General features: G+C 37.6%; 1 pseudogene across 1 annotated transcript; it reads right to left on the bottom strand.

Moving 5' to 3' along the window:
- Positions 1–5,586: 5,586 nt before the first annotated feature.
- LOC308357129 (protein SET-like) lies at positions 5,587–17,037 on the bottom strand (annotated as a pseudogene). Its single transcript has 4 exons — positions 16,953–17,037; positions 15,222–15,335; positions 14,835–14,982; positions 5,587–6,447 (listed from the first exon to the last, which is right to left on the bottom strand). The product of its transcript is annotated as a protein SET-like (transcript).
- Between the last annotated feature and the right edge of the window lie 9,858 nt (positions 17,038–26,895).

Genomic DNA, 26,895 nt, shown 5'->3' with positions numbered 1-26,895 from the left:
GTTTTTGATATATGGTTGCATTAGGTTTGTATATAACCTCTTCTGCATGCAACAGTCTATATTAAGTTGATGTTCATTTAAATTTGAACCATTTTTTTATTCTTTTCTCCTCTCCTCCCCATGTTTTACATATATGTTATTACATTTTATATACTTTTTTGTGAGTTACCTGACTAATTTTTTTTTACAGAAATATTAATTTTTACTGCTTTTGTGTTTCCTACTTTTGTACTATCATTTTTGGTCTCTCTTTCCCACTCAAAGAGTCCCCTTTAATATTTCTTGTAGGACTGGTTTAGTCATGAACCGTTTTAGTTTTTGCTTGATGGAAAACTATATCTCTTCTTCTATTCTGAATGATAGCTTTGTTGGATAGAATATTCTTGGCTGCAGTTTTTTCCCATTCAGAACTGTGTGTGTGTGTGTGTTTGTGTATGTGTGTACACATTTAGTATTATTGTACCAAACAGCTCACACACTTTTAATGTCTTTTATTTTTTTTATTATTTTTAATTTTTAAAAATTTTTTTAATTTTTTTATGAACATATAATGTACCATTAGCCCCAGGAGTACAGGTCTGTGAATCGCCAGGTTTACACACTTCACAGCACTCACCGTAGCACATACCCTTCCCAATGTCCATAACCCCACCACCCGCTCCCTACCCCCCTCCCCCTGGCCCCCCTCAGTTTGTTTTGTGAGATTAAGAGTCCCTTATGGTTTGTCTCCCTCCCGATCCCATCTTGTTTCATTTATTCTTTTCCTACCCCCCAAACCCCCCAAGTTGCATCTCCACTTCTTCATATCAGGGAGATCATATGATAGTTGTCTTTCTCTGATTGACTTATTTTGCTAAGCATAATACCCTCTAGTTCCACCCACGTCATTGCAAATAGCAAGATTTCATTTCTTTTGATGGCTGCATAGTATTCCATTGTATATATATACCACACCTTCTTTATTCATTCATCTGTTGATGGACATCTAGGTTCTTTCCAGAGTTTGGCTATTGTGGACATTGCTGCTATAAACATTCAGGTGCACGTGCCCCTTTGGAGCACCACGTTTGTATCTTTAGTGTATATACCCAGTAATGCAATCGCTGGGTCATAGGGTAGCTCTATTTCAGCTTTTTAAGGAACCTCCATGCTGTTTTCCAGAGTGGTTGCACCAACTTGCATTCTCACCAACAGTGTAGGAGGGTTCCCCTTTCTCCGCATCCTTGCCAGCATCTGTCATTTCCTGACTTGCTAATTTTAGCCATTCTGACTGGTGTGAGGTGGTATCTCATTGTGATTTTGATTTGTATTTCCCTGATGCCAAGTGCTGTGGGTCATTTTTTCATGTGTCTATTGGCCATCTGGATGTCTTCTTTGCGGAAATGTCTGTTCATGTCCTCTGCCCATTTCTTGATTGCATTATTTGTTCTTTGGGTGTTTAGTTTGCTAAGCTCTTTATAGATTTTGGATACTAGCCCTTTATCTGATATGTTGTTTGCAAATATCTTCTCCCATTCTGCCAGTTGTCTTTGGTTTTGTTAACTGTTTCCTTTGCTGTGCAAAAGCTCTTGATCTTGATGAAATCCCAAGAGTTCATTTTTGCCCTTGCTTCTGTTGCCTTTGGCAATGTTCCTAGGAAGAAGTTGCTGCGGCTGAGGTCAAAGAGGTTGCTGCTTGTGTTCTTCTCAAGAATTTTGATAGATTCCTTTCTCACATTGAAGCCCTTCATCCATTTTAAGTTTATTTTTGTGTGTGGTGTAAGGAAATGGTCTGATTTCATTTTCCTGCATGTGGCTGTCCACTTTTCCCAAAACCATTTGTTGAAGAGGCTGTCTTTTTTCCATTTTCGAAGATTAGTTGACCATAGAGTTCAGGGTCCATTTCTGGGCTCTCTATTCTGTTCCATTGATCTATGTGTCTGTTTTTGTGCCCGTACCATACTGTCTTGATGATGACAGCTTTGTAATAGAACTTGAAGTCTGGAATTGTGATGCCACCAACTTTGGCTTTCTTTTTCAATATTCCTTTGGCTACTCGAGGTCTTTTCTGGTTCCATATAAATTTTAGGATTATTTGTTCCATTGCTTTGAAAAAAATTGATGGGATTTTGATAGGGATTTCATTAAATGTGTAGATTGCTTTAGGTAGCATAGACATTTTCACAATGTTTGTTCTTCCAGTCTATGAGCATGGAACTTTTTTCCATTTCTTTGTGTCTTCCTCAATTTCTTTCATGAGTACTTTATACTTTTCTGAGTACAGAGTCTTTGCCTCTTTGGTTAGGTTTATTCCTAGGTATCTTATGGTTTTCGGTGCAATTGTAAATGGGATTGACTCCTTAATTTCTCTTTCTTCTGTCTTGTTGTTGGTGAATAGAAATGCAACTGATTTCTGTGCATTGAATTTATATTCTGACATTTTACTGAATTCCTGTACAAGTTCTAGGAGGTTTGGAGTGGAGCCTTTTGGGTTTTCCACATATAGTATCATATCATCTGCAAAGAGTGATAGTTTGACTTCTTCTTTGCTGATGTGGATGCCTTTAATTTCTTTTTGTTGTCTGATTGCTGAGGCTAGGACTTCTAGTACTGTGTTGAATAGCAGCGGTGATAATGGACATCCCTGCCATGTTCCTCACCTTAGCGGAAAACTTTCAGTTTTTCTCCATTGAGAATGATATTTGCGGTGCGTTTTTCATGGATGGCTTTGATAATATTGAGGTATGTGCCCTCTATCCCTACACTTTGAAGAGCTTTGATCAGGAAGGGATGCTGTACTTTGTCAAATGCTTTTTCAGCATCTATTGAGAGTATCATATGGTTCTTACTCTTTCTTTTATTAATGTATTGTATCACATTGATTGATTTGTGAATGCTGAACCAACCTTGCACCCCTGGAACAAATCCCACTTGGTCATAGTGAATAATACTTTTAATGTACTGTTGGATCCTACTGGCTAATATTTTGGTGAGAATTTTCGCATTTGTGTTCATCAAGGATATTGGTCTGTAATTTTCTTTTTTGATGGGATCCTTGTCTGGTTTTGGGATCAAGGTGATGCTGGCCACATAAAATGAGTTTGGAACTTTTCCTTCCATTTCTTTTTTTTGGAACAGTTTCGAGAGAATAGGAATTAATTCTTCTTTAAATGTTTGATAGAATTCCCCTGGGAAGCCATCTGGCCCTGGGCTTTTGTTTGTTTGGAGATTTTTGATGACTGTTTCAATCTCCTTACTTATTATGTTCTGGTTTTCTATTTCTTCCTGGTTCAGTTGTGGTAGTTTATATGTCTCTAGGAATGCATCCATTTCTTCCAGATTGTCAAATTTGTTGGCATAGAGTTGCTCATAATATGTTCTTATAATTGTTTGTATTTCTTTGGTGTTGGTTGTGATCTCTCCTCTTTCACTCATGATTTTATTTATTTGGGTCCTTTCTCTTTTCTTTTTAATAAGTCTGGCCAGGGATTTATCAATCTAATTAATTCTTTCAAAGAACCAGCTCCTACTTTTGTTGATTTGTTCTATTGTTTTTTTGTTTGTTTGTTTTGTTTTGTTTTTGTTTGTTTGTTTGTTTCTATTTCATTGATTTTTGCTCTGATCTTTATGATTTCTCTTCTCCTGCTGGGTTTAGGCTTTCTTTCTTGTTCTTTCTCCAGCTCCTTTAGGTGTAGGGTTAGGTTGTGTATTTGAGACCTTTCTTGTTTCTTAAGAAAGTCTTGTATCACTATATGTTTTCCTCTCAGGACACCTTTGCTGTGTCCCACAGATTTTGAACCATTGTGTTTTCATTATCATTTGTTTCCATGAATTTTTTCAATTCTTTATTTCCTGGTTGACCCATTCATTCTTTAGAAGGATGCACTTTAGCCTCCATGAATTTGGGTTCTTTCAAAACTTCCTCTTGTGATTGAGTTCCAGCTTCAGAGCATTGTGGTCTGAAAATATGCAGGGAATGATCCCAATCTTTTGATACCAGTTGAGACTTGATTTATGACACAGGATGTGATTTATTCTGGAGAATGTTCCATGTGCACTAGAGAAGAATGTGTATTCTGTTGCTTTGGGATGGAATGTTCTGAATATATCTGTGGTGTCCATCTGGTCCAGTGTGTCATTTAAGGCCTTTATTTCCTTGTTGATCTTTTGCTGGGATGAGCTGTCCATTTCAGTGAAGGGAGTGTTAAAGTCCCCTACTGTTATTGTATTATTGTTGATGTGTTTCTTTGATTTTGTTATTAATTAATTTATATAGTTGACTGCTCTCATGTTAGGGACATAGATATTTAAAATCGTTAGGTCTTCTTGTGGACAGACCCTTTGAGTATGATATAGTGTCCTTCGTCATCTCTTATTATAGTCTTTGGCTTAAAATCTAATTGATCTGATATAAGGATTGCCACTCCAGCTTTCTTCTGATGTCCATTAGCAATGGTAAATTGTTTCTTGTAGGTAGCATATTGATGGGTTTTGTTTTTTTATCCATTCTGATACCCTGTGTCTTTTGATTGGGGCATTTAGCCCATTTATATTCAGAGTAACTATTGAGAGATATGAATTTAGTGTCATTGTATTGCCCGTAAGGTGACTGTTACTGTATATTGTCTCCATTCCTTTCTAATATACTACTTTTAGGGTCTTTCTTTGCTTAGAGGACCCCTTTCAATATTTCCTGTAGAGCTGGTTTGGTGTTTGCAAATTCTTTCAGTTTTTGTTTGTCCTGGAAGCTTTTTATCTCTCCTTCTATTTTCAATGATAGCCTAGATGGATATAGTATTCTTGGCTGCATGTTTTAATGTCTTTTAAACTGAGCATCATCTTTCATTTCCAGTGAAACAAAAAGTAAATTTAAAAATAAACAGGAACAAAATTACAATAGAGAATGTCAATGCCAAATAAGATCCTATAGGTTCTGCTGATTCTCCCATCAAATGGCAGGACTCATGTCATCATTGGGAGGGAATTTTATTTTAAAATTGCCTTCTTAAATGCAAGGACATTAAACATCACAAGCAAACATGCCAAAGGAAAAGTCATATTATCAAAATGCCTACTTAAGCACCCAGACATCTCAAACCCACCCTTTGGTGATGTTCTATAACCCCCCTTTTTTTTTTTTAAGTTTTTTTTTTCTTTTAAACAAGAGTAATTAGACAGATACATGTTAGTCAATGCCAACTGTCCGTTATCACATAGAGACACAGTATAATAATCTCTAAGCCCAATGTACAGAGAAAGGATGAAAAAGCTAGAATTCTATCTACTACTACAGAGGGGCCTAGAACTCTGACAGCTGGAGAGCTGTCAGCATAGTTAAGGAAGCAGAACAATTTTCTTTTTTCCCACGGAGCATGGTGGTGTAGATTCCATAAAGATTTGTTGAGACAGCCAGGGATAAAAATTAATTTGGAAAAGAAAGGGGTAGAGATTCTTTTCCCACTGTATTCTGCTCAAAGGTATTCCTCTCTCCCATAAGTTGAGAACCATGGTATAAAGAAAGAGTGAAGAGACTTCAAAATAAGGCAATGAACATAAGAATGGGAGGGGAAAAAAAGACTGAAACTTGCCTCCAGGGACTGGAAAAAATTTAAAAAGGAAGGTTGGAGTCCGTCAGTGTTCCATTAGTCATCTTCTCTTCATCTTCCTCTCCTTCCTTTCCCTCATCCTCATCTTCATCTCTTCACCTTCATGCTCACCTCCTTTTTCATTGATATCTTCCAATCCTTTTTCTCCATCATCTTCATCATTGTCATCTTCTCCTTCACCATATTGGGAACCAAGTAGTACTGTCATGGATCTTTGATGATCTCTCCTAACTCATCTGTACCTGCATCAGAATGGTCAGTAAACCAGATGAAGAATATCTCTGGTTCCTCATGCTGTCTCTTTCTTCTAGTTTTATTCTGCATTTTACTTGAACATTTCATCAACCCCTCTCCAGATTTCTATTTGATTTCAACGAACTTTGAAGACAGATCATCACTGTCATTCAGATGACATTCTTTGGAGAGAACTTTTCTTTCAAAGGAAGAGTATTCATCAAAATAAAATCTATTCTGATTTAATATCTTCAAATTCTGTCACTTCAACTTTTGTCAAATAATGCAGCACCTCTTCATCTTCCTCCCCAAGGAGTGTAGACACTAGTAGATGGTTGATAAATGTTACCCCTAAATTTGGGACTTTTGGCAATCAATTACAACCTCTGTAGGAGTGATTGGTGGAGTTTGTTATATTTCTGTTCTACCTTCAAAAATCTCCACACTGGCTTATTCATTAAGTCTGTCTATTTCATTTTGTACTTCATCTATATGTTAAATTGCTTCTTGCTGTTTTTTTCTCCCTTTGGCAAGTGCTCAGATGTTGATATCTCCTTTGGCTTGGGGTAAGAGGCAATCTTGGTTTCTTTGTTTGGGGCAGGAGTGAACAATGGCATTTGGAGGCTATGCTGTGAGGATAGTCCACAAAATAAGGACAGATGCATGTATGGAAGAAGTTCTGATTACTCTCCAACTCAGCACTTGGAATGTATCATGCCACTCTCCTCTGGCTTGCAAGGTTTCTATTGAAAGATCTCCTACTAAACTTAAGGGTTTTCCCTTCTAAGTTAATGACTTCTTTTGTCTTGCTGCTTTCAAGATTTTTTTCTTTATCACTATATTTTGTGAATTTAATTACAATATATCTTGGTGTTGGTCTGCTTTTGTTGATTTTGATTGGAGTTCTCTATACCTTCTGGATCTGGATATCTGTTTCCCCATATTAGGGAAATTTTAAACTATTATTTATTCAAACAAAATTTCTGTGCCCTTTACTCTGTTCCTCTTCTGGGACTCCTATAATACCAATGTTATTATGTTTGATGGAGTCACTGAGTTCCCTAGATCTATTTCATTGTATATAATTTCTTTTTCTCTCTTCTGTTCAGCTTGACTACTTTCTATTATTCTGTCTTCTAGGTCATTAATTTGTGCCTCTGCTTCTTTCATTCTGCTATTCCAATCATTCAAGCATGTTTCTCATTTCATTTATTGATCTCTTTATCTTTAACATGTTATTCCTTATCTCTGTGCTGAAGGTTTAACTCATGTCTCCCACTCCTTTCTCAAGTCCAGTGATTGTTGCTTTAAGTTTTCTCTCAAGCATGTTACCTGTATCTATTTCACTTAGATCTCTGGCTGTGGCCTTGTCCTATTCTTTCATTTGAGATAAATTTCTCTGTATCCTCATTTTGCTTGCCTCTCTGTGAGTGCTTCTGTGTGTTAAAGTCAGCTGTGTCTTCCATTCTTTTTTCTTTTCTTTTTTTTTTTTAAAGATCTTATTTATTTGACAGAGAGATCAGAAGTAGGCAGAGCAGCAGGCAGAGAGAGAAGGGGAAGCAGGCTCCCTGCTGGGCAGAGAGCCCAATGTGGGGCTCGATCCCAGGACCCTGAGATCATGACCTGAGCCAAAGGCAGAGGCTTACCCCACTGAGCCACCCAGGTGCCCCACTTCCATTCTTTAAAGTAGTGACTTAATGAAGAAGAGGACCTGGAGTACCCTACAGTGCCACATCCCTTGTTCACCAGAACCTGGCACTTATCAACACAAAATTAATGAATTTATAATTCAAGCTCAAGTGAGGATAACTCCTTGGGATAAACAATCCTCACAAAGAAGAGTGTTCTGGAAAGATTGTTTATTACAGGGTTATATAGTTGGGGTTTTTGTTGTTGTTGTTGTTGTTACATTAATAATTACAAATAATCATGATGAAGGACATTTCAGAAAACTACAAGCTTTATCTTATGCTTTTAGTACATGCAAGCTTGCATGTTTTGGAGGTATGGGAATGGAACTTCAGGAGATTTTTACTCTTATCTTTAGTATAAAATATTTCCTTTAGTTTATTTGCTAATAACCATATATACAATGTATGCTTAGGGCAGAAATATTACCCATGCTCTGAAGTTTGGTGAAGTTATTGTGACCTTGGTAAAAGTATATCTTCCCTAGAAGCCCAGGAGCAGGACCCACAAACATTAAAAGTTGAAAACTTCCTTTATCATTTCCCCTTTTGGTCAATAATCTTTCCTCAGAAAACATTGATGATCAGCCTGTTTTATATCCCTTGGTGCCAGAGTGACTGGCTTGTCTGCCCTATGTCCGTCAAGTCCCCCATTGCTAAGTGTGAGAATATATACATAAATATAAATATAAGTATAAGTATAAATAAATATATAAATATAAATATGGGAACTTAGGTTTCCTCATTCAGGGAAATTTATTATACCATAAATGGTGGGAATCTTTTTTTTTTTTTAAAGATTTATTTATTTATTTGTCAGAGAGAGAGAGGAGCAAGAGTGAGCACAAGCAGACAGAGCGGCAGGCAGAAGGAGAAGCAGGCTCCCCACCGAGCAAGGAGCCCGATGTGGGACTCGATCCCAGGACGCTGGGATCATGACCCAAGCCGAAGGCAGCTGCTTAACCAACTGAGCCACCCAGGTGTCCCAAATGGTGGGAATCTTAAAAGTGATATATGTTTTCTAATAAGTCCAACTGGTGAGCAAACATGGTATGTGTGCTTGGCTTAGATGGTCTAGTTTAACATTTCATATAATATGTATAACAAAGATATATGGACAATAAAAAAATTCCAATAATTACAATTTGAAGGAACCAATGTGATATTAGAATAGACCCAGAAGAAAAAAAATCCAGTGAATCCTTTATATTTATCTTGGTAAAAGGGTAGGGAAATTTATGATTATTTATGAAGAAAAATGGAGCATGTGCACTGAGCAAACATAACATTTATTCCCATGTTTCTTCGGAGTTGATACTTAATATCAGAAGGAGGCAAAAGTCAGTTCCTGACACCAGGAGGTTTTCTTAAACTAAGGGGAGGAGCTATGGGCTTGCTCTAAGAGCTGGAGTCTTAGACTTGTTGACTTACCTAAAGAATGCAGGGCCTAGCTTGTTCATAGACTGGAAACATATCAATTGACCTTGAGTCCAGGCTTCTGCAAAGACAGCTAGTGAGATTGTTAGTGGGGTCTGAAAAGACACAATTGCTGATTAGGGGGAAACAGTTGTATGAAAAACTAGTTTAAAATTTTCTGTTAATTTTAACTTTATTAACCCTGTGGGGCATGGTTTCATTTCCCTGAGTTATGATCGTTCCTCACTCTTGAAGAATTGAAATGATGATCACTTTGACTACTTCTTAATCTCCTCAGGTGAGGTTGGTTTTGGTTCAAAGACAGTTTTTGCAAATCTTCACTGTAATGTGCCATGTGACTAGCTAAGCAAAGGTTTTAATTTAAAGGTCATAGCAGTAAGAGAAATAGAAGCAACCTATGTTGCTAAGTCAGACATGCTAAGTTTTTTCCTGTTGTAATTTCCCATTGTCAATCCTTCATTTCATGTCTGTGGAACATGGATTTATCTTCTGTAACTCCCTCAAGCTGAATTTAGGCACAATAGGGGCTTTGGATTGGAAGGATTTGACATGGTGTAGGATGCAACTTTTGGCTCCCAATGAAGGGGAACTATCAGAGATAGTTCTTATCTGAGAAACTGGATATTTTCCTACATAGTTTGGTACTACATGACATCACTAATTTTATCCCCAAATTCATTTTAAGGAAAAGTAACAGTGTAATTAAACCCATCATCCCTTCTAAAATTGATCTCATATCAATGGGCATCCAAGAGGATAGATCAGTAAACCAGTCCCAGCAACCTTGGGAAGGGAGGTGTTGTGGTCAGGGGCTTCTTATAGCCAAGAGGCTTGCTGCCTGATTTTATCTATATGGATTTTTATTTCCCAGGAAAAATGAATGTAAGTGTGGTTAGCAGGTGGTGTTAGTCATCATATAGATTCTGCCTTAGTTAGCAAGCAATCAGGTGATCAAGAAGACATTTTTTTATGGAAACAAAAGGAAAACAAATTGTAATTATTGGAATTATTTTACTCTCCATATATCTTTGTTATAAATATTATATCAAATATAAAACTAGACAATCTAAGCCAAGCACATGCACTACTTTTGCTCATTAGTTGTTTTCGTTTTTGTTTTAAGGAAACAAAAGAGCAAATTATAAATCCAGTGTCTGAATCCCTGATGCTACCAGTGAGATTTTTGGATGTCAGACTTGAAGCATCCTCAGATGTAGTGGGAGCAGGCAGTGGCAGTATGATGGATTTTTCTTTGGTTTGTAGCTCAAATGTCTCTGGTAATCCTTTTGAGTGGCCTGTAGAGTAACAGGCACAGTGATTGTCTATATATGAGCTATTGTGGCACTCTGTCCGAAGTTTACCTCAAGTTGTCTAGCTTTAGTCTGTAGGGCTGGAAAGGCAGCTGGAAACTCCATAAGCAAGGTATCAGGGTAAAATTTCCATTGGCTCCACAAAGTCAGCCTTAGTTCCTTAAACCTGTCTGGTCATATCTGAATCTATGCATGTTTCTCTCAAATATGACATTCCAGTCAAAGCCTTGGTAATATAACCAGTATTTCCAATGGTGTTCTGTTTCAAAGAGAACAGATTTTATTGAACTTACATAAGTAATTATAATTGCCATGAAAGAAAGAATACTCATGGAGTGTTTTGAATTCTAAAGGGTTCAGGTAGGGAGAAAAGATAAATGCTTCAATTTTTTCATAAAGGAATGTTTTATCAAATTTTTGTAAGTCAAAGATACCTTAAGAGAAAAAAATTTCCTTAAATCTGGAAGAGCAAACATTAGAGGACCAGCAATATTTTTAAACAAGAGTCATAAAAACTATAATCATCTTCCTTAATTCACTTAGTCCCATGTTATTAATTTGTTTTGGTTGAACATATTTTTCCCATTAGTTTTAGAAATCCTTTCTCAGTTCAGTTTTATGATCCTAAGTGTATCAGAAACCTGTATTTGTCAAAATTCCTTTTCATGAATCTTCTTGAAGGTACTACAAGATGCAAGAGCATCAGCACAATAACTGTAAATGACAAAAGACTTAAAAATGGACATGGTTTGATGAGACTCTGATGAGAGTTCATTATAATGTAGTTGACAAGGAAATTTGGGTGTTTTTTGTAACACTTAATATTTTAATAATTAGAATTTCAAGTGATGAATTATACCAGGGTATATTAAAACCTTAGCAATTTTATATGATTTTGGAATGGTTTTAACATTTACCCATAAAGATAACCTAGGAAATTTTATCATCATTTGTTTATCAATCACTCCATGTGAGTTAACACACCAAATAAATAAGCCTAATTAGACAAAAATACTTCATTTAGGATTTGAGTTTCTGGGAGAAGTTTGTTTTAAAAACCCTTAGCATGTTTTAAAGCACGTGCCTATATATGATCTTAGGCTATTATAAAACTTTATATATTATTACTGTTTAACCATAGTGGCTGTGAGAAATTTTACGGAAGGTTTTATAGTTGTTAGCAAAACTTAGCTCCTTTAATATTGAAGGATTTAGTTCTTTTAAATAATCAAAGACCTGTTAAAAACAAATAGAGAAACCCTTGTTTTCCTGGGCAAATGAGGGGAAAACCTTGTTTATAATTTCTTATCAATAGCAAACCAATAATCCAAGAAATCCTAGTCTTTTTCTTTTCTTTTAAGATTTTATTCATTTATTTGACAGAGAAAGAGATAGTGAGAGCAGGAAGAGAAGCAGGGGGAGTGAGAGAGGGAGAAGCAGGCTTCCTGTTGAGCAGGGAGCCTGGCGTTTTTATTTTCTTAACAGAGATAAAAGCGAAATTTTAATTTTATATCAGTATATTTTTGAAACTCATTTATTCCAATCTTAGTCCTGACCACACATAAAACCCTTCACAAATGTTTTACAATTTTTTAAAAAATTCAAATTCTGTCCTAAATTTTCCCTCTCTAAATAACCAGTCTTATGTCAGAACAAAATTATTTTTTTTCCATCAAAAGAAATGTATTTTCATTCCTTACACCTTTCTTACATAGCTCTTACTTCCCTACACATAGAGTTGCTTTTTTTAAAAAATCATTTTCCAGCAGTCCCAATCACATTTATCAGAATTTTAATTCTTAGAAACACCATTTCCTGTGAAAACTAATTAGTAACAAATTGTGAATTATCACACCAGATTTTTTTTTAGAATGACAAATTTATGAGTATGTTTCATGATTTCTACAAATGTCTTTTTTTCATGGTACGATCTTTCAGTAATGCACAAAGCATGTATACCAACTGATTCATGCATTTTTAGTTTCAGCAACAAGAAGCTAAAAGCAGACAAACCTACGTGCAGTAATTAGTGTATTAGATCACATTTGGGAAAGTCTTAGATACCCAATGAATTTAACCTAATTTCTGATTTAACTTATAAAAACTTCAAAGTTTTATGTTATTAATGTTTTGTTGAAGTTATTTAAAAGTTTATCTGTAAATCTTTTTATTTATTTGACCTACTTATTTTTAACGATTATCCATGAAAACTTCATGAAACAGACAAACTAACCATGATTTTAAGTCCCCTCTGCTGACAAATTGCAACAGAGATAACATGACCTTAGCTAATCAATTCAAGTAGAATAGAAGTTGTTTGTCTCTGTTATATTTGATGTTGAATATATGATGACATGTTAAATTAGCTTTAATATTGAATATGTTACACCTGTTTCCACTAAAAAGTCCAACAGTTTGTTCCCTATCAGTCAATCTTATTTGGGGCTCCTGTGGGGAAATCTGAAGTGAGTGGAGTGGCTTAAGTCCAGGGGAGCCCTTGGGCTCTTGCATGTTGATTTGAGAGGTGCCTGAATTCAAGCCTTATGAGGAGGTGGTCCAATAGCTTGGGGTGCTTTTTGTTCCTTGATAGCAAGGGTAGGAGGAACAGTATTGATGGCACTAGAGGTACTGAGGAGGAACTGTGCAAACAGCCCAGGGGGTGTGGGATAGGAACAATAAGAGGCAGAGGCAAAAGCAGCAGGGTGCCACCAGCAAAGCCAGAGGCAGATTTAAAGTTTTGGACTAACTTTTTTTTTTTAAATCTCCATGTCCTCTTGCTTGCCATTCAGCCCTCTAGAAGAGGTAGAGGAGGAGATAGTAGGCTGGGCTTCAGTTCTGGTGCTTGTCTTAGAGTGTGGATTTAGGATTTCTAGTGTCTGCCTACTTTCCCCCTCCTCTTCCTCATTATTCTCACTGTTGGGAAATGGATCACATGTCTTACATTTTGTTCGTCTTTATCTCTTTGAATGATCAAGCAGGTCCCTTCCCAGGATACATCTTTATTATGGAATAATATTGAACTCTGAATGTTGGGAATTTTATCCCAGATCATGTGAACTTGAAAAACATTTGGGTTGTTTTTATCCTTTTGAGTTTTAGAATGCTCAATTTTTACAAACCCTTGCCTTTAAACCAATTAAATAAAGCTCTTTTACAAATTAATTTTAGCAACACCCAACCGTAGGTAGAAAAAAAAAAAAAACTCACGTTTGTAATACATATGGACACGTATACAAAAGCAGGATGCAAACTAAATTGAATCTGTGTTTTATTAATATTCGCAGAGAGGACATTAAAAACCAAATTTCTAAATATTTCCCTTTTATTAAAACAAGTCTAACTGTAAGATAGCATTATAATTTATAGATCTATTTATTAGTTGTTTCCCATTTCCAATTAGAACACAACCAGTTTTCTGCAAAGACCCCAAAATCTGCAGCAACAGACAAACCCAAGGAAGCCAGAGTACTGTTATATCTAGAGCAGCGAGTTATGCAGATGGACACCACATTTAGTAGGCCAAATTCAGGGGCACCTGGATGGCTCAGTGGGTTAAAGCCTCTGCCTTCAGCTCAGGTCACTATCTCAGGCTACTGGAATAGAGCCCCACATTGGGCTCTCTGCTCAGCAGGGAACCTGCTTCCTCCCTCTCTCTCTGCCTGCCTCTCTGCCTACTTGTGATCTCTGTCTGTCAAATAAATAAATTAAAAAAAAAAAAAACTAGGCCAAATTCAGGAGTCTTTATTAAGAAGCCAGTGGCTGTGAGAGAGTTCATGCACTCCAAAATCTCACAGCCCCAAATGAGCTCAGGGGTAGACTTATAAAGGCATAAACCACATCCTGTTGCCAGTTTTAAAAATTGCCAAGCACAGTACAGAAGCAAAAATGTTGGGTTAAGCAGATATTTAGGGTAAGGGTGCATTTCCTGAAATTGTTATATCTGGAGTATTTTGCAGTTTTTTGTTAAAGTTGCAATAACACGGGTATAGTAACATGACTATGTTATGAAATGCCCACTTTTTATAAAAATGGCATGACTTATACTAAGTCCATCTCCTAGGTGTCTTAGTACTTCTGTGATCATTGGTTCATCCCCAAAAGCCAGGGGCTTCATTGACTGACCCAAGTGGCTTCCTAGTTTCTGGTTACTTAGTCTTAAAGCTCGCTATCTCTAATTGTGGCTACAAGAAACTAATTCAGACAGGTCAAAAGAACCCCCTTTGGGCCATCCAAGACTCAGGTTATTCTTAAATGTTCCCATTTCAGTAAGCACTTGCACACATGGGCTTATATGTACTATACATGTGGCCTCCCGGAGGTTCCTGGGGATGGTTGTTGGTTTCCCCTTCTTTTGAAGCACAATTCCCCATTTCTCTTACTTTCACTTTTATTTTTAGAATAAGGCTTAAACAAGATCTAAGGTTATTAAGTGTGGTAGGTCAAGAGAATGCTGCTTGTGATTGTCACTTCTAATCACTAGGTATGCTCTCTTAAGTGGGGTCTATGACCACTGGGGGTGCTCAGAGCACTGGATGATCAACCCCTATGTGTGTGTTCCCTGAGGAGTCAATCATTAATTACCTTATGAGATTCCTATGGGACTGGTATACATCTTGAGGAATATCCTTTGACACTTCTGCTAGGCTTTCAGTCACCACAAAGCACCATTTGGACAGAAGGAGCAAGAGCTCCTTCTCTTTGGAGTTGAGTGACTCAGTTGTTCCAGTTTCTAGCCAGAAAATTTATTCAAGCCTTATATCAATAACATCAATTAGAATAATGCCGAATTAAAATAACCAACCCATTCACTCCCCTGCTCTAGGTTATTCCCACCTGGAGAACATTACCAGTAACCTTTAACAGCTCACAAAAAGTTATGACCATCAACTCAAATTGAGGAGGTCCAGTTATCAGAACTCACCTGTTACATCTGTGAAGTGCTGAGAAATCAGAGGGTCATGAGGGGACCGTGCTGGTACCAAGTTCCAGGTGAGCTCCGAGCATTTTCAGGCAAGTTGCTCTGATGGCCTGACAACTGTGCCGATAACTGTCGATGCAAAATGAACAAACCTTTTACAATTTCTACAAAAAAAGATGAGAGTTTTATTCAAGCCCAAGCGAGGACAGCAGCCCAGGATACACAATCTTCATAAAGAAGGGAGTGCTCTGGAGAAGGAATGTTTAATACAGGATCATATATGCTTTTATTACATCAAGAGTTACAAGTCATCACCAGGAAGGACATTTCAGAAAATTACAGACTTTATCTTACATTTTTAGTATGTGCAAGTTTGCAGGTTTGGGAGTATGGGAACAGAACTCCGGGGGATTTTTACTCCTGTCTTGAGTCTGAAATGTTTCTTTTAGGTTATGTGCTAATGAAACAGATGTACAACATGTGCTCAGGACAGAAAGGACTTTTGTGCTTTGAAGTTTGGTGACGTTACTGTGACCTTGATAAAAGTGTATCTTCCCTGGGAGCCCAGGAGCAGAGTCCACAAATATTAGAACTTGAAAATGTCCTTTGTCACACTTCAAGGAGAGGATCCTATGTGTGTTGCTTGTGCCCTGCTGTCACCTCTGAGTCACTTTCTTTTCAGGGCAGTCGTCCATGATGTGGGAAATAAAGGCAGAAGAGAAATTATTAAATTCCCTTACTACCTACAGCCCATTGACAAGTCCTTAAAACAGGCAGAATGACAGTCCTCTAGGGACTCAACTGCTTTGATGTTGACACTTTGCTAAGGGCAAAAGACAATCTGGACCCTCCCCCCTGCCCCACCCCCACCACCAGGATCATGTAAGCCTACTTTAACACATAAAAATTGTTTTGGAAACTTCCTTTATCTCTAACATATCCCCAAGATATGTTTTGGCAATCCCCCAAGCTTATGGCCTAACCATTCATATCTTAAGGGTCTCATGACTAAGGTTTTATTAGATGGTAATAAACAACATTTTCCCAACAATAGCTAGCCATCTCAAGGTTCTGGAAACCTTGCTTCCAGAATTCCTTAGAGACTTACACTATCCCAAACCCCCTTCCAAGTAGAAAGTATATAATGGGCCACTCCTCATGACCTCAGTGCAAATTTTACTGCCCACAGGTCCTGTCCCCGTGCTTTTTAATAAAACCACCTTTTTGCACCAAAGACATCTCAAGAGTTCTTTCTTGGCCATCAGCTCTGGCCCCTAATGTCTTTCCTACCTCAGTCCACACTGATTCTGCCTGTTGTGGGCTGTGCTTGCTCTCTGTGGGGTTAGTGGGACCCTGGCAGGCCCCGGGGAACTTTGGAGCAAGGCTGCGGTGTAAGCAAAATTTGCGTTGAGCCACTAGTCCTTTGCCAGATCCCCCAAGGTCTGACACAGTTTGGGTGATACGTAAGGGAGGGGGGAGGGTGGGCAGGGGGTTGAGGCTGGGCTTGGCTGTGCACTTGGTGGCCCAGCAGGGTACATGAGTGCAGCTTTAACAAAATTTGCCCTAAGTGCTGGGCTGAGGTGAGTGGGCTTGGAGTGGTCCAGTCCTCAGCAGAACCTGCAGGTCTGGTACAGACCTGGCAGGTTAGGTAGCAAGTCTCAGTGCAGTCCTGCCTCCCGCAGAAGACCTTAGGTTTATGTTGGGGAGAGGGGCAGGCGGGAGAGTTGGGGGGAGGGGGGTGTGAGATGCGGGAGGGGGGTTGAGGGGGGTGGGAATGGTACCTGCCAGTAGCCTCACTTGTGGAGAAGTTCCCAAACATGTTCCAAAGTCAGTATGAACCGATCTGTCTCCTGTTTGCCCCAGCATGTGTAAACTGCTATTTTTTATGTTGTCTCTCCATGCAGGCTGCTGTCTCTTTAAGGGTCCCCCTTCCCTCCACCCAGCTATCACTGGCTCTCACAGTCAGCTGACTTTTAAAGCTCCAGGCTCCAAGTCCTACTGCTTATACAAACTCAACAGAATTCAGCCTCTGTAGTCTTTAAAAGCCAAACGTTATGGGGAATAGTCTTCCCGTGTGAACTCCCTGGTGTGAGGAACCATTTCTCTGCTCTCTCCATGCACGCGGCTCTTTCCCACCAGCCAACAGCTTCCCTCTATCTTTCTGACCTTCCTAGCCTTTCAGATTCAGCTTCTTCTCTGTATTCATTTGTGGAGTTTGTTCTGTCAGTCTTCAGATCACTCTCTGGTTTATGGACTTGGGTGTGGATGATACCTAGTTGTAAACTTGGGAGAGTGTGAGCTCAGAGTACTACTCTGCCATCTTCGCAGCCTTGACTTTATTAGAGATTTTTTTTTTTTTTACAAAAATTAAGATCATGTGAAACAGAAAGTTGATTTTCCTTTCCAGGAGGCTGATGGACGTTAGAGTGATTTAGGATGGCAAGAAGGCAAGTCCCACAGATAAGGGGAGTGAATGTTTCTGCTACACTGAGAACCACCACTGGCAAGAGATTCTATATGAATATTCTGAGAATTTGGAACATATGAACTTAGAAGAACTGATGGAAAGGAGTCATCTTTCTGTCTTTTAGAGTTCACCAGCTAACAGATCCCTAGCTCTTTCAGACCACAGAAGTGTCATTTACAATATTTAAAAATAAAAATCACCATATGTCCTGTGGTTTCCCATTCTTCTTATAAAATGAAACCTGTCATCAGTGGGTCCACATTCCCATTTGTCAGCACTCATCTAGGGGTCAGTTTCCATGGCCTCTTTGGAGAAAACGAGTGAGTAGTTTGCTAGTCTTTTGCCTGACCTCATCATCTGCCTGTCCCTTGTAGGCATTTGAGTTTGTTCTCTCTGATCTAGACATTTGATGGTCTAGTTTGGGATATTATTGAAGGTTTTATCTGTAATGTATGTTTGTTTCTTAGAATTTCTTGGTTCTATCTGAAACCTTAGAATACAGGTAACTTTTATCAACACTATCAACACATAACATGTTCTTGAGTAATACCAATGGGATGAATCTGTCTTGTTTCAAGGAAGATGGTCACAATAGTTGGCATTATCTAGGGAGAAAAAAGAGGCATAGACCTGTCACCCAATGAGATCTGATACTAAACTGAAGCTCGCATATTTTCATAAAAGCCTAATTCTACTAAATGATTGATTCAAAAAGCATTCATTGAGCACCTAAAATGTAACAGGAGTAATACTAAGTATTGAGATGCAGAGAAAAGTAAAACAAAACTCTGGTTTCAAAATGAATCCTTGATAGTAAAGGGACCCAAAGGCCAAAGTTGCAGAAACACAAAGGGTTGTAGTTGCTGTGTTAGGTGGCTTCCATGCACAGTGAGGATAAAAAGAAGAGTCTTTTGTGACAGGACAATGAGGGTTTTGAGAACGAGCATCCTGGAAGAGATGCAGCTTGGATCATGTGTTTAAAGATGATTGAGCATTTGCCAAACTGATTAGGATCTTTCCAGGCAGAGTGTGACCTCTACCAGGACCTGTGAGAGGAATCAGGAGTAGGAGGTTGTTGCAGTGAGATTTCAGAGGGAACAGGAAGTTGGGAAATGGGGATCACAGATGAAGCTGGGGAAGTTCAGCTATAATTGGAAGGAAGGAAGTACTAAGGTGAGCAATGGGAAAACAGAAGACTAGAGGGGCTTTGGGCTTTGTTTTAGTTTTGTTTGAAGATGAGAAGAGTTGCATGTTTTAGATGCTGGTATGCAAACACCAACAAAAAGGAAGAAGGTTAAGGTGCCCACAAAAAGGAGATAGTTGATGGAGTGAGATACAAAAGAATGTGAGAAAATGAAAGAGTTATAGCAGAAATGAGTGATTTTTCTATATAATAACATATTTATTAAGAGAATGTTCTCATTTAATTACTCATTGAAAGAGAGAGAATATTATAATTAAGTACTGATAATAATTTCTTTTGTTAACAAATTATTTCATTAATAATTGATTAAATTGTTGACAATATCTACTCATGGTACTGCTTTAACACCTGCCCTCAAGGAACTGAAAATACAGAGAAAATTATAATAAAATATATTAATTTATGCACAGCTTATTATGAAACCCAGAGATTTAACAATCACTTACCCACAGACTCTTCAAACATTGAAGACCAGGCCTGATTATCTTGCAATATTTATAAGGTTTAAATTAATAAATGTTTATAAAAGTTTTTTCATTTATTCCTGCATCCAACAAATTTTTACTGAAGTCCTACTAAACATCCTAGTAAATGTCTATGCTGGACAGTAGGGCACAGAGAGAAAGAAGAACCCAGTCTGTTGTGGCAAAGTGCTGGAATGATGTTAGTTACTAATATGCAATCATTTTTATGCATTTTCATTTGGGATTTCTGACATTATTGTCAGAGGCATTAATTTCTCCTTTGATGCTACTAGCATGAGAACTGCAAGAATGCTGGGGGGTTAAGCATAGACAAATACCACTAAATATAGTAATAATAATTCATTACATGCAAGTAGTACTTCCCAATTAACAGAAAGGAGACATTCCTGTATGGCCTACAGTATAGACAACATTACTATTCTTCATTATACAGTTGAAAAACCTGAATTACAATAGTACATCATTGCTCATTCAAGATCACAGTGTTAGAACAAATCCTAGAACTTGAAATCTGGAAGATTCCAGATGAGTAGACTATTTTAAATAATTTTGAATGAAGTTGCATAGAGACATTACAACTATTTGCAACACATTCTACTAAGATATAATATCATGCTCTTCTTTAATAAAATAAGAAGCATCTATTTCAAACTTAGAAACAAACAATATGCTTAATAGCAAAACTCTAGAAGTATGTCCTCTGAACTCAAGGCCAGAGCTTCTTCTTTATAGTGATGGAAATTTACATAACTAAATTGTGATTTTGGTAGTTTGGAAAATTTTGCTAATTTAATAAGGCACTCCAAATTATCTTATTCATTTGAATTATTTTATCTGCTCTGATGACTCCTTGTTTCCAAGCTTCAGATGCACATATTCATCAGTCTAAGGGACCTTTCCACATGCAATGCAAACCAAACATATAAGTGGTTAAGCTCATCTTCTCACCAGCCTTGCTATTCTTTTGATATTACCTCATTTGCATACCATGATCTAGTCTCCTAAGACTTAGAACTAGAGGTTATCAATTCTTTCCTTGACCCTTTCCTTTTAGCATCCTTGACTGTCCCAATCAGCATGCATCTGTGAGCCAGTAAAAATGAGCTGGAATGCATTCACATATAATTGGAGTTCTGACACCCACTCTTTTTCATTCCCTTTTTTCTCTGAGATTACATTTCTACATATCTTTAAATTTTCTCACTCTGAAATTGGCCTTTCTCCAGACTGGCACCTGAAACTGGTGCTTAGCCTTGGTCTCTAGTGTTAGAACCCCAATTTTCCTCTGTAACTTTCTATACCCTGACCCCTCTCTGTTCTAGGTCAGGCCTTGAGATCCCCAGCTCTGGCCTCTTGCTTCATCTTGCTGTTCAGGCCTTTGTCCAGGAGGCCCACACAGAATTTTTCATTGCTCTCTAGGGTACATTTTACAGTCCTTACACTGGGCTGTGAGAACTACATTGTTCCACATGAGTCAGGGATCTCAAGTCACCACAAACTGACCACAATCACTGAATGCTTCAGAACCAGTTCTGAAAAGACCCCAGGGAAAAAGAGGTTCGGACCAGGCCTAGATTTAACATGTCCGTTTATGAACCTGGCAAAAGACAGTATTGTGTGCATAAGAAATACATCTGGCCACCATCTTCCCCCTGATCATCACATAGGAACCTTCACTGGATGACCCAGTATACTACCTGTAGTCCCTGATATCCTCCAACTGGAAACGTATTAGCATATCATCTCTCAGAGCAGTCAAACACTATTGTCATATATTAGCATAGCCACCATTTCTATTAATTCCATGCAGCTTTCATTTTACCTACCTTCTTGGCATGTGTTCATTCCTACTTAAAACTCATATCCAGGTAAATCACCTATAGGAAATGTCTAAATGGGAGGCAGGAGAGTTTCTTACACTGTAAGAGTATCACTTAAGGCCTGTGATCCTGATACGATAACTTTAGTTATCATCAAAACAGGATGAGTGTAAAGAAAAACATACTTAGACACACCATGATCAGACTGCTAAACACCAAAGATAGTATTGAAAGCAGTCAGAGAAAACAGAAACATCACATATGGAAGACCAAAGGTAAGAATGAGAACAGACCTCTTAGAGGGTATGCAGCCTGGAAGCAAATAGAGCAGGAGCTATAAAGTACTGAAAGAAAAAAAGCTGTCAACTTAGAGACTTTAACCAGCAGAAGTATCTTTCAAAAATGAAGGTGAAAAAAGGATTTTCTCAGAGAAAAAATTAAGCAAAAAAGAATTTATCACCAGCAGATTTACACCATAAGGAATGTTAACGTTCTTGAGGCAGGAGTATAATACCAGGTTCAGGTATTCAGGAATGTAAATTGGTCCATCACTCTGAAATCAATCAATTTTATTTACCATGTCTGCTGACTAAACATGGAAAACCATATGATCTGTCAGAAAAATCATGTGCCAAACTCAACATTCATTCATGGTGGAAACTCATATGAAACTAGGAATAGAAGATAACTTTACCAGCTTGATAAAGGATATCTGCAAAGGACTTAGAGATAACATCAGATTTAGTGGAGAAAGGCTGAATGTGTTCCCCCCTAAGATCAAGGACAAGGGAAGGAAGTTGGCACTCACAGCTACTATTTAACACTATTTTGGAACTTCTAGTTGGTACAACAAGGCAAGACAAAATTAAAAGTCCCACAAACTGGACAGAGGATAAAGATGTCCTCTTTGTTGAAAATCCCAATCTACCAAAATCTATTAGAACTAATAAATGAGTTTGGTGAAGTAAAAGTATAAAGGTCAATACAGAATATACAATGCAGAGTATGTAAAAATTAGTTGTATTTCAAATATATCAGCAAAAAAATTGAAAGTTGGTATTAAAACAATACCACTTACAATATCATTAAAAACATGAAATAGGAATAAATCAGCCATTTGAATGTCTTCTTTGGAGAAGTGTCTATTCATGTTCTTTGCCCATTTTTTGACTTATTTGTTTTTTGGGTGCTGAGTTTGAGAAGTTCTTTATAAATCTTGGATACCAGCCCTTTCTCTGCAGTGTCATTTGCAAATATCTTCTTCCATTCCCTGGGTTGCCTCCTTGTTTTGTTGACTGTTTCCTTTGCTATGCAGAAGCTTTTATCTTGATGAAATCCCAAGAGTTCATTTTTGCTTTTGTTTCCCTTGCCTTTGGAGGTGTGTGTTGAAAGAAGTTGCTGTGGCTGATGTTGAAGAGGTTACTGCCAATGATGACCTCTTCTAGAATTTTGATGTCTCACATCGGGGCCTTTCATTCATTTAGAGCTTATCTTTGTGTAGGGTGTAAGCAAATGGCTGAGTTCCATTTTAACAATGTTTATTCTTCCAATCCATGAGCATGGAATTTTTTTCCATCTTTTGGTGTTTTCTTCAATTTCTTTTATATTTTCTGTAATTTCTAGCATATAGATCCTTTACCTCTTTGGTTATCTTATGGTCTTTGGTGCTTTTGTAAATGGAATCAGTTCCCTAATTTCTCTTTCGACAGTTACATTATTAGTGTATAGGAAAGCAACTGATTTTCGTGCATTGATTTTGTATCCTGCCACATTACTGAATTGCTCTATGAGTTCTAATATTTTGGGGTGGAGCCTTTTGTGGTCTCCACGTGAAGTATCAGGTCATCTGTGAAGAGAAAGAGTTTGACTTCTTCTGTGCCAGTTTGAATACATTTTATTTCTTTTTGTTGTCTGATTGCTGAAGCTATCCAGTACATAGACTTCTAGTACTATGTTGAATAATAGTGGTGAGAGTGGACATCCTTGTCATTATTCCTGATTTTATGGGAAAACCCACTGAGAATGATAGAATGGCAACAATTAACAAGGCAGGAAACCACAAATGTTGGAGAAGATGCAGAGAAAGGAGAACCCTCTTACACTGTTGGTGGAAAGGCAAGTTGGTATAGCCACTTTGGAAAACAGTATAGAGGTTCCTCAAATAGTTAAAAATAGAGCTATCCTATGCCCCAGAAATTGCACTACTGGGTATTTAACCAAAAGATACAGATGTGGTGAAAAGAAGGGGCACACACACCCCATATGTTCATAGCAGCAATGTCCACAATAGCTAAACTGTGGAAGGAACAGAGATGGCCTTCAACAGATGAATGGATAAAGAAGATGTGGTCCATATATACAATGGAATATTACTCAGCCATCAGAAAGGATGAATACCCATCATTTGCATCAACTTGGATGGAACTGGGGGGGATGACACTAAGTTTAATAAGTAAAGCAGAGAAAGACAATTATCATATCATATCATATCATATCATATACTTATATGTGGAACATAAGGAATAGTATGGAGAACTTTAAGAGAAGGAAAGGAAAAATGGAGGAGGGTAGAATTGGAGGGGGAGATGAACCGTGAGAGACTCCAGGAAACAGACTGAGGGTTTCAGAGAGGAGGGGTGGGGAGAGATGGGTTGGCCTGGTGATGGATATTAATGAGGCCATGTATTGCAATGAACACTGGGTGTTATATGCAAACAATGAATCATGGAACACTACATCAAATAATAATGAAGTACTGTATGGTGACTAACATAACATAAAAAAAATAAAAAATAATAAATTAAATAAAATACATGCAAGACTTATACACTGAAAACTACAAAACATTGCTGAAAGAAATATAAAAAGACCTAAATGAATGGAGAGATATGGATCAGAAAACTCAATATTGTTAATATCAATTCTTCCCAATTGATCTATAGATCTTGGCATGTGTTTTATGGAAATTGGCAGTCCGATTCTACATTTTATATGAAAAAACAAAACCTAGAGTCATCAAAATAACTTAGAAAGAGAATAACAAATTTGGGGGACACAAGCTACTTGATTTCAGGACTTAACTACTAAACTACAGTAATCAAGACCATGCGTATTGGTGTAAAGAAAACACATTGATCAATGGAATAAAATAGAGCCTGGAAGTGCACCCATACATATATGGGCAATTGATTTTCGTCAAAGTTGCCAAAAAATAGTCTTTTCAACAGGTGCTGAAACAAAGTACATCCATATGAAAAAAAAATAGTAAACCCAAATCTTGTCTGGAACCATATTAAAAAAAAAAAAAACCCACAACTCCCCCCACCAAAAAAAAAACCCAAAGTGGATCCTAAATCTAAGTGTAAGCACTAAAACTATAAAGTTTCTGGGGGTTAAAAAACGGAGAAACACCTTTGTGACTTTAGATTAGACAAAAATTTCTTAGATAAGACACAGAAAGCATGAATCAAAAAATGGTAAATTGTACATCATCAAAACTTAAAATGTCATTTATTCAAAAGAAACTGTTAAGAAATGAAAAATACAAGACTGGGAAAGCATTTGCAAAACAGTTATCTGATAAAAGGCTAGTATCCAGAATATATAAAGAATTCTACAATTCAATAAGAAGTAGGAAAGCCATCCAATTTGGATAGGGGGCAAATTATTTAAACTAACACTTCATCTAAGACATAAGATGGTGAATAAGCACATGAACAGATCCTCAATATCACTGAGGAAATACAAAGTTAAATCACAATGAGATACTACTACATACCTAATAGTTAATGTTAAAAATTCTGATATCAAGTTTTTAAAATATCAATAAATCATTTATTTTTTATTATAAAAGATACATATCATAAAAGCATATATACTACATAAATATCCATGAGTTTATATTTCTGTACTTGATAGCCAATCTGAAGAATGAACTAGAGAAAAGCAGAGACAAGGAACTCAATATAGTATTTGAGTCCCCAGATCCATGTTTTCTAGATGCTCAGCTAGCCATCTTGCCCCTTGTGTTACCCCATCCTTCTTACAGCAGTTAGAATGGCCAAATTAGCAAGAGAGGAACAAACATATGTTGGAAATGATGTGGAGAAAGGGGAACACTTTTACATTGTTGGTGGGAATGCAAATTGATATTAAGTTTTGATGAGAAATGGAATCTCACACTTTGCTGGTAGGAATGCAAATGGTGTAGTTACTTTGGAAGACAGTTTGACTGTTTCTTAGAAGAAATAATATCCACCCGTATAGTCCAGCGTTTATACTCTTGGTATTTTCCAAGGAGAAATGAAGTCATATATCCACCCAAAGAACTGTATGCACATATTTATTATAGATTTATTTGCAATGGCTAAAATCTGAAAACAACCCAGATATTCATTAACTAGTGATTAGGTAAACAAATTGCTGTATATCCATACAGTGGCATACTACTTAGTGAAAAAAGGGCTGGACTACAGTAAAGCCAACATGGATAACCTCAAAAGGATTATGCTAGTTGAATGAATCCACTAATAAAAAGTCTACATACTGTATGATTTATGACAATCTGAAAGAAGCAAAAACATAGGGACTGAAACCAGATCAGAGGTTGCCATGGGCTATAGTGCAGAAAGGGGATTGTCTGCAAGGGGGTAGAAGGCAACTTTTTGGAGTGGTTAAAATATTTTATATATTGATGATATGGTAGATACATGATTGTACACTTTTATCAAAATTCATCAAAATTCACAACTGAAATTATACATTAGTTAACCCAACTTTTTTAAAGTTTTACCTTAAAAAAACCAATGTGATATATAAATGAGAGAAAAAACACCAGAATCAGCTTAGCTGGGGCCCTGCCTGAGCTTCACCACAGCCCACTCTTTGGCCTTGCCAACTCATCTAACTCCTCTGGATCTATTTCCTTCTGTAACATGGTGACTATTACCTTTCCTCCTTTCTTGGAGATGTTAGTAGCCTGGAATGATGTCATAAATCTAATATTTCTTTAATAGAATCCAAAATACTAGGCAGATAAGAGAAACCCTTAAAGACTGAGGTTGTTTGTCTGCCTCTGGCTTCTTGTGCAATCCCTGAGAGAGTTAATTTTTAGGGCCCCTAGGAGCTTGTTAGCAGCCAAATAGAGCACCAGGATAGACTCTCTGGGCTCCTGCCTCACACCTTTTATAAGCCTTTGGAGACAGGCCACCTAGGGTCAGCTTAGCACTCACCCCATCTCCACAAGTCCCCAGCCAGGAGTAGCACCCAGAGTACTCACAGAAAGGTAAGCCCCACCATGATACTTTCCACTGCTCCAGAGCTCCTAGTTTCCTTCTATCTTGAGTAAGGGGGGGATGAACATCATTTATGATCTTCATATGGCTTTTTCCTTGTTGATAGAACAAAGAACTGAGGGATGCTTGGATTCAGGAAAGGTAGGGAAATATCATGGTGAGGTTTTCCACTCTGAGTGACTGAAAGATGGAAGGTCAGAGCTTGCAAATAGAGGGACATCAGAGGGAACTGGCTGGGGTAAAGAGTAGGGGAAAGGAGAGTCTGGGAGAGCCAAGAAGGCTATTTAGGTTTGTCAGGGCAGAGTAACCTGTATTTATAGAATCTCATACCTTTAAGTAAACCTAGAGATAATGCAGTATCCCATTTCATACTACAGAAGGAAAAAGGGATGGATGGATGGATGGATGGATGGACAGACAGACAGATAGATGGCTAATGGCAAGGGCCTTGGGA

The sequence above is a fragment of the Martes martes genome, assembly GCF_963455335.1.
Source record: "Martes martes genome assembly, chromosome: 16".
Lineage (NCBI taxonomy): Eukaryota > Metazoa > Chordata > Mammalia > Carnivora > Mustelidae > Martes > Martes martes.
Note: the sequence above shows the minus strand (reverse complement) of the source record. Positions and strands in the feature narration are given on the sequence as shown.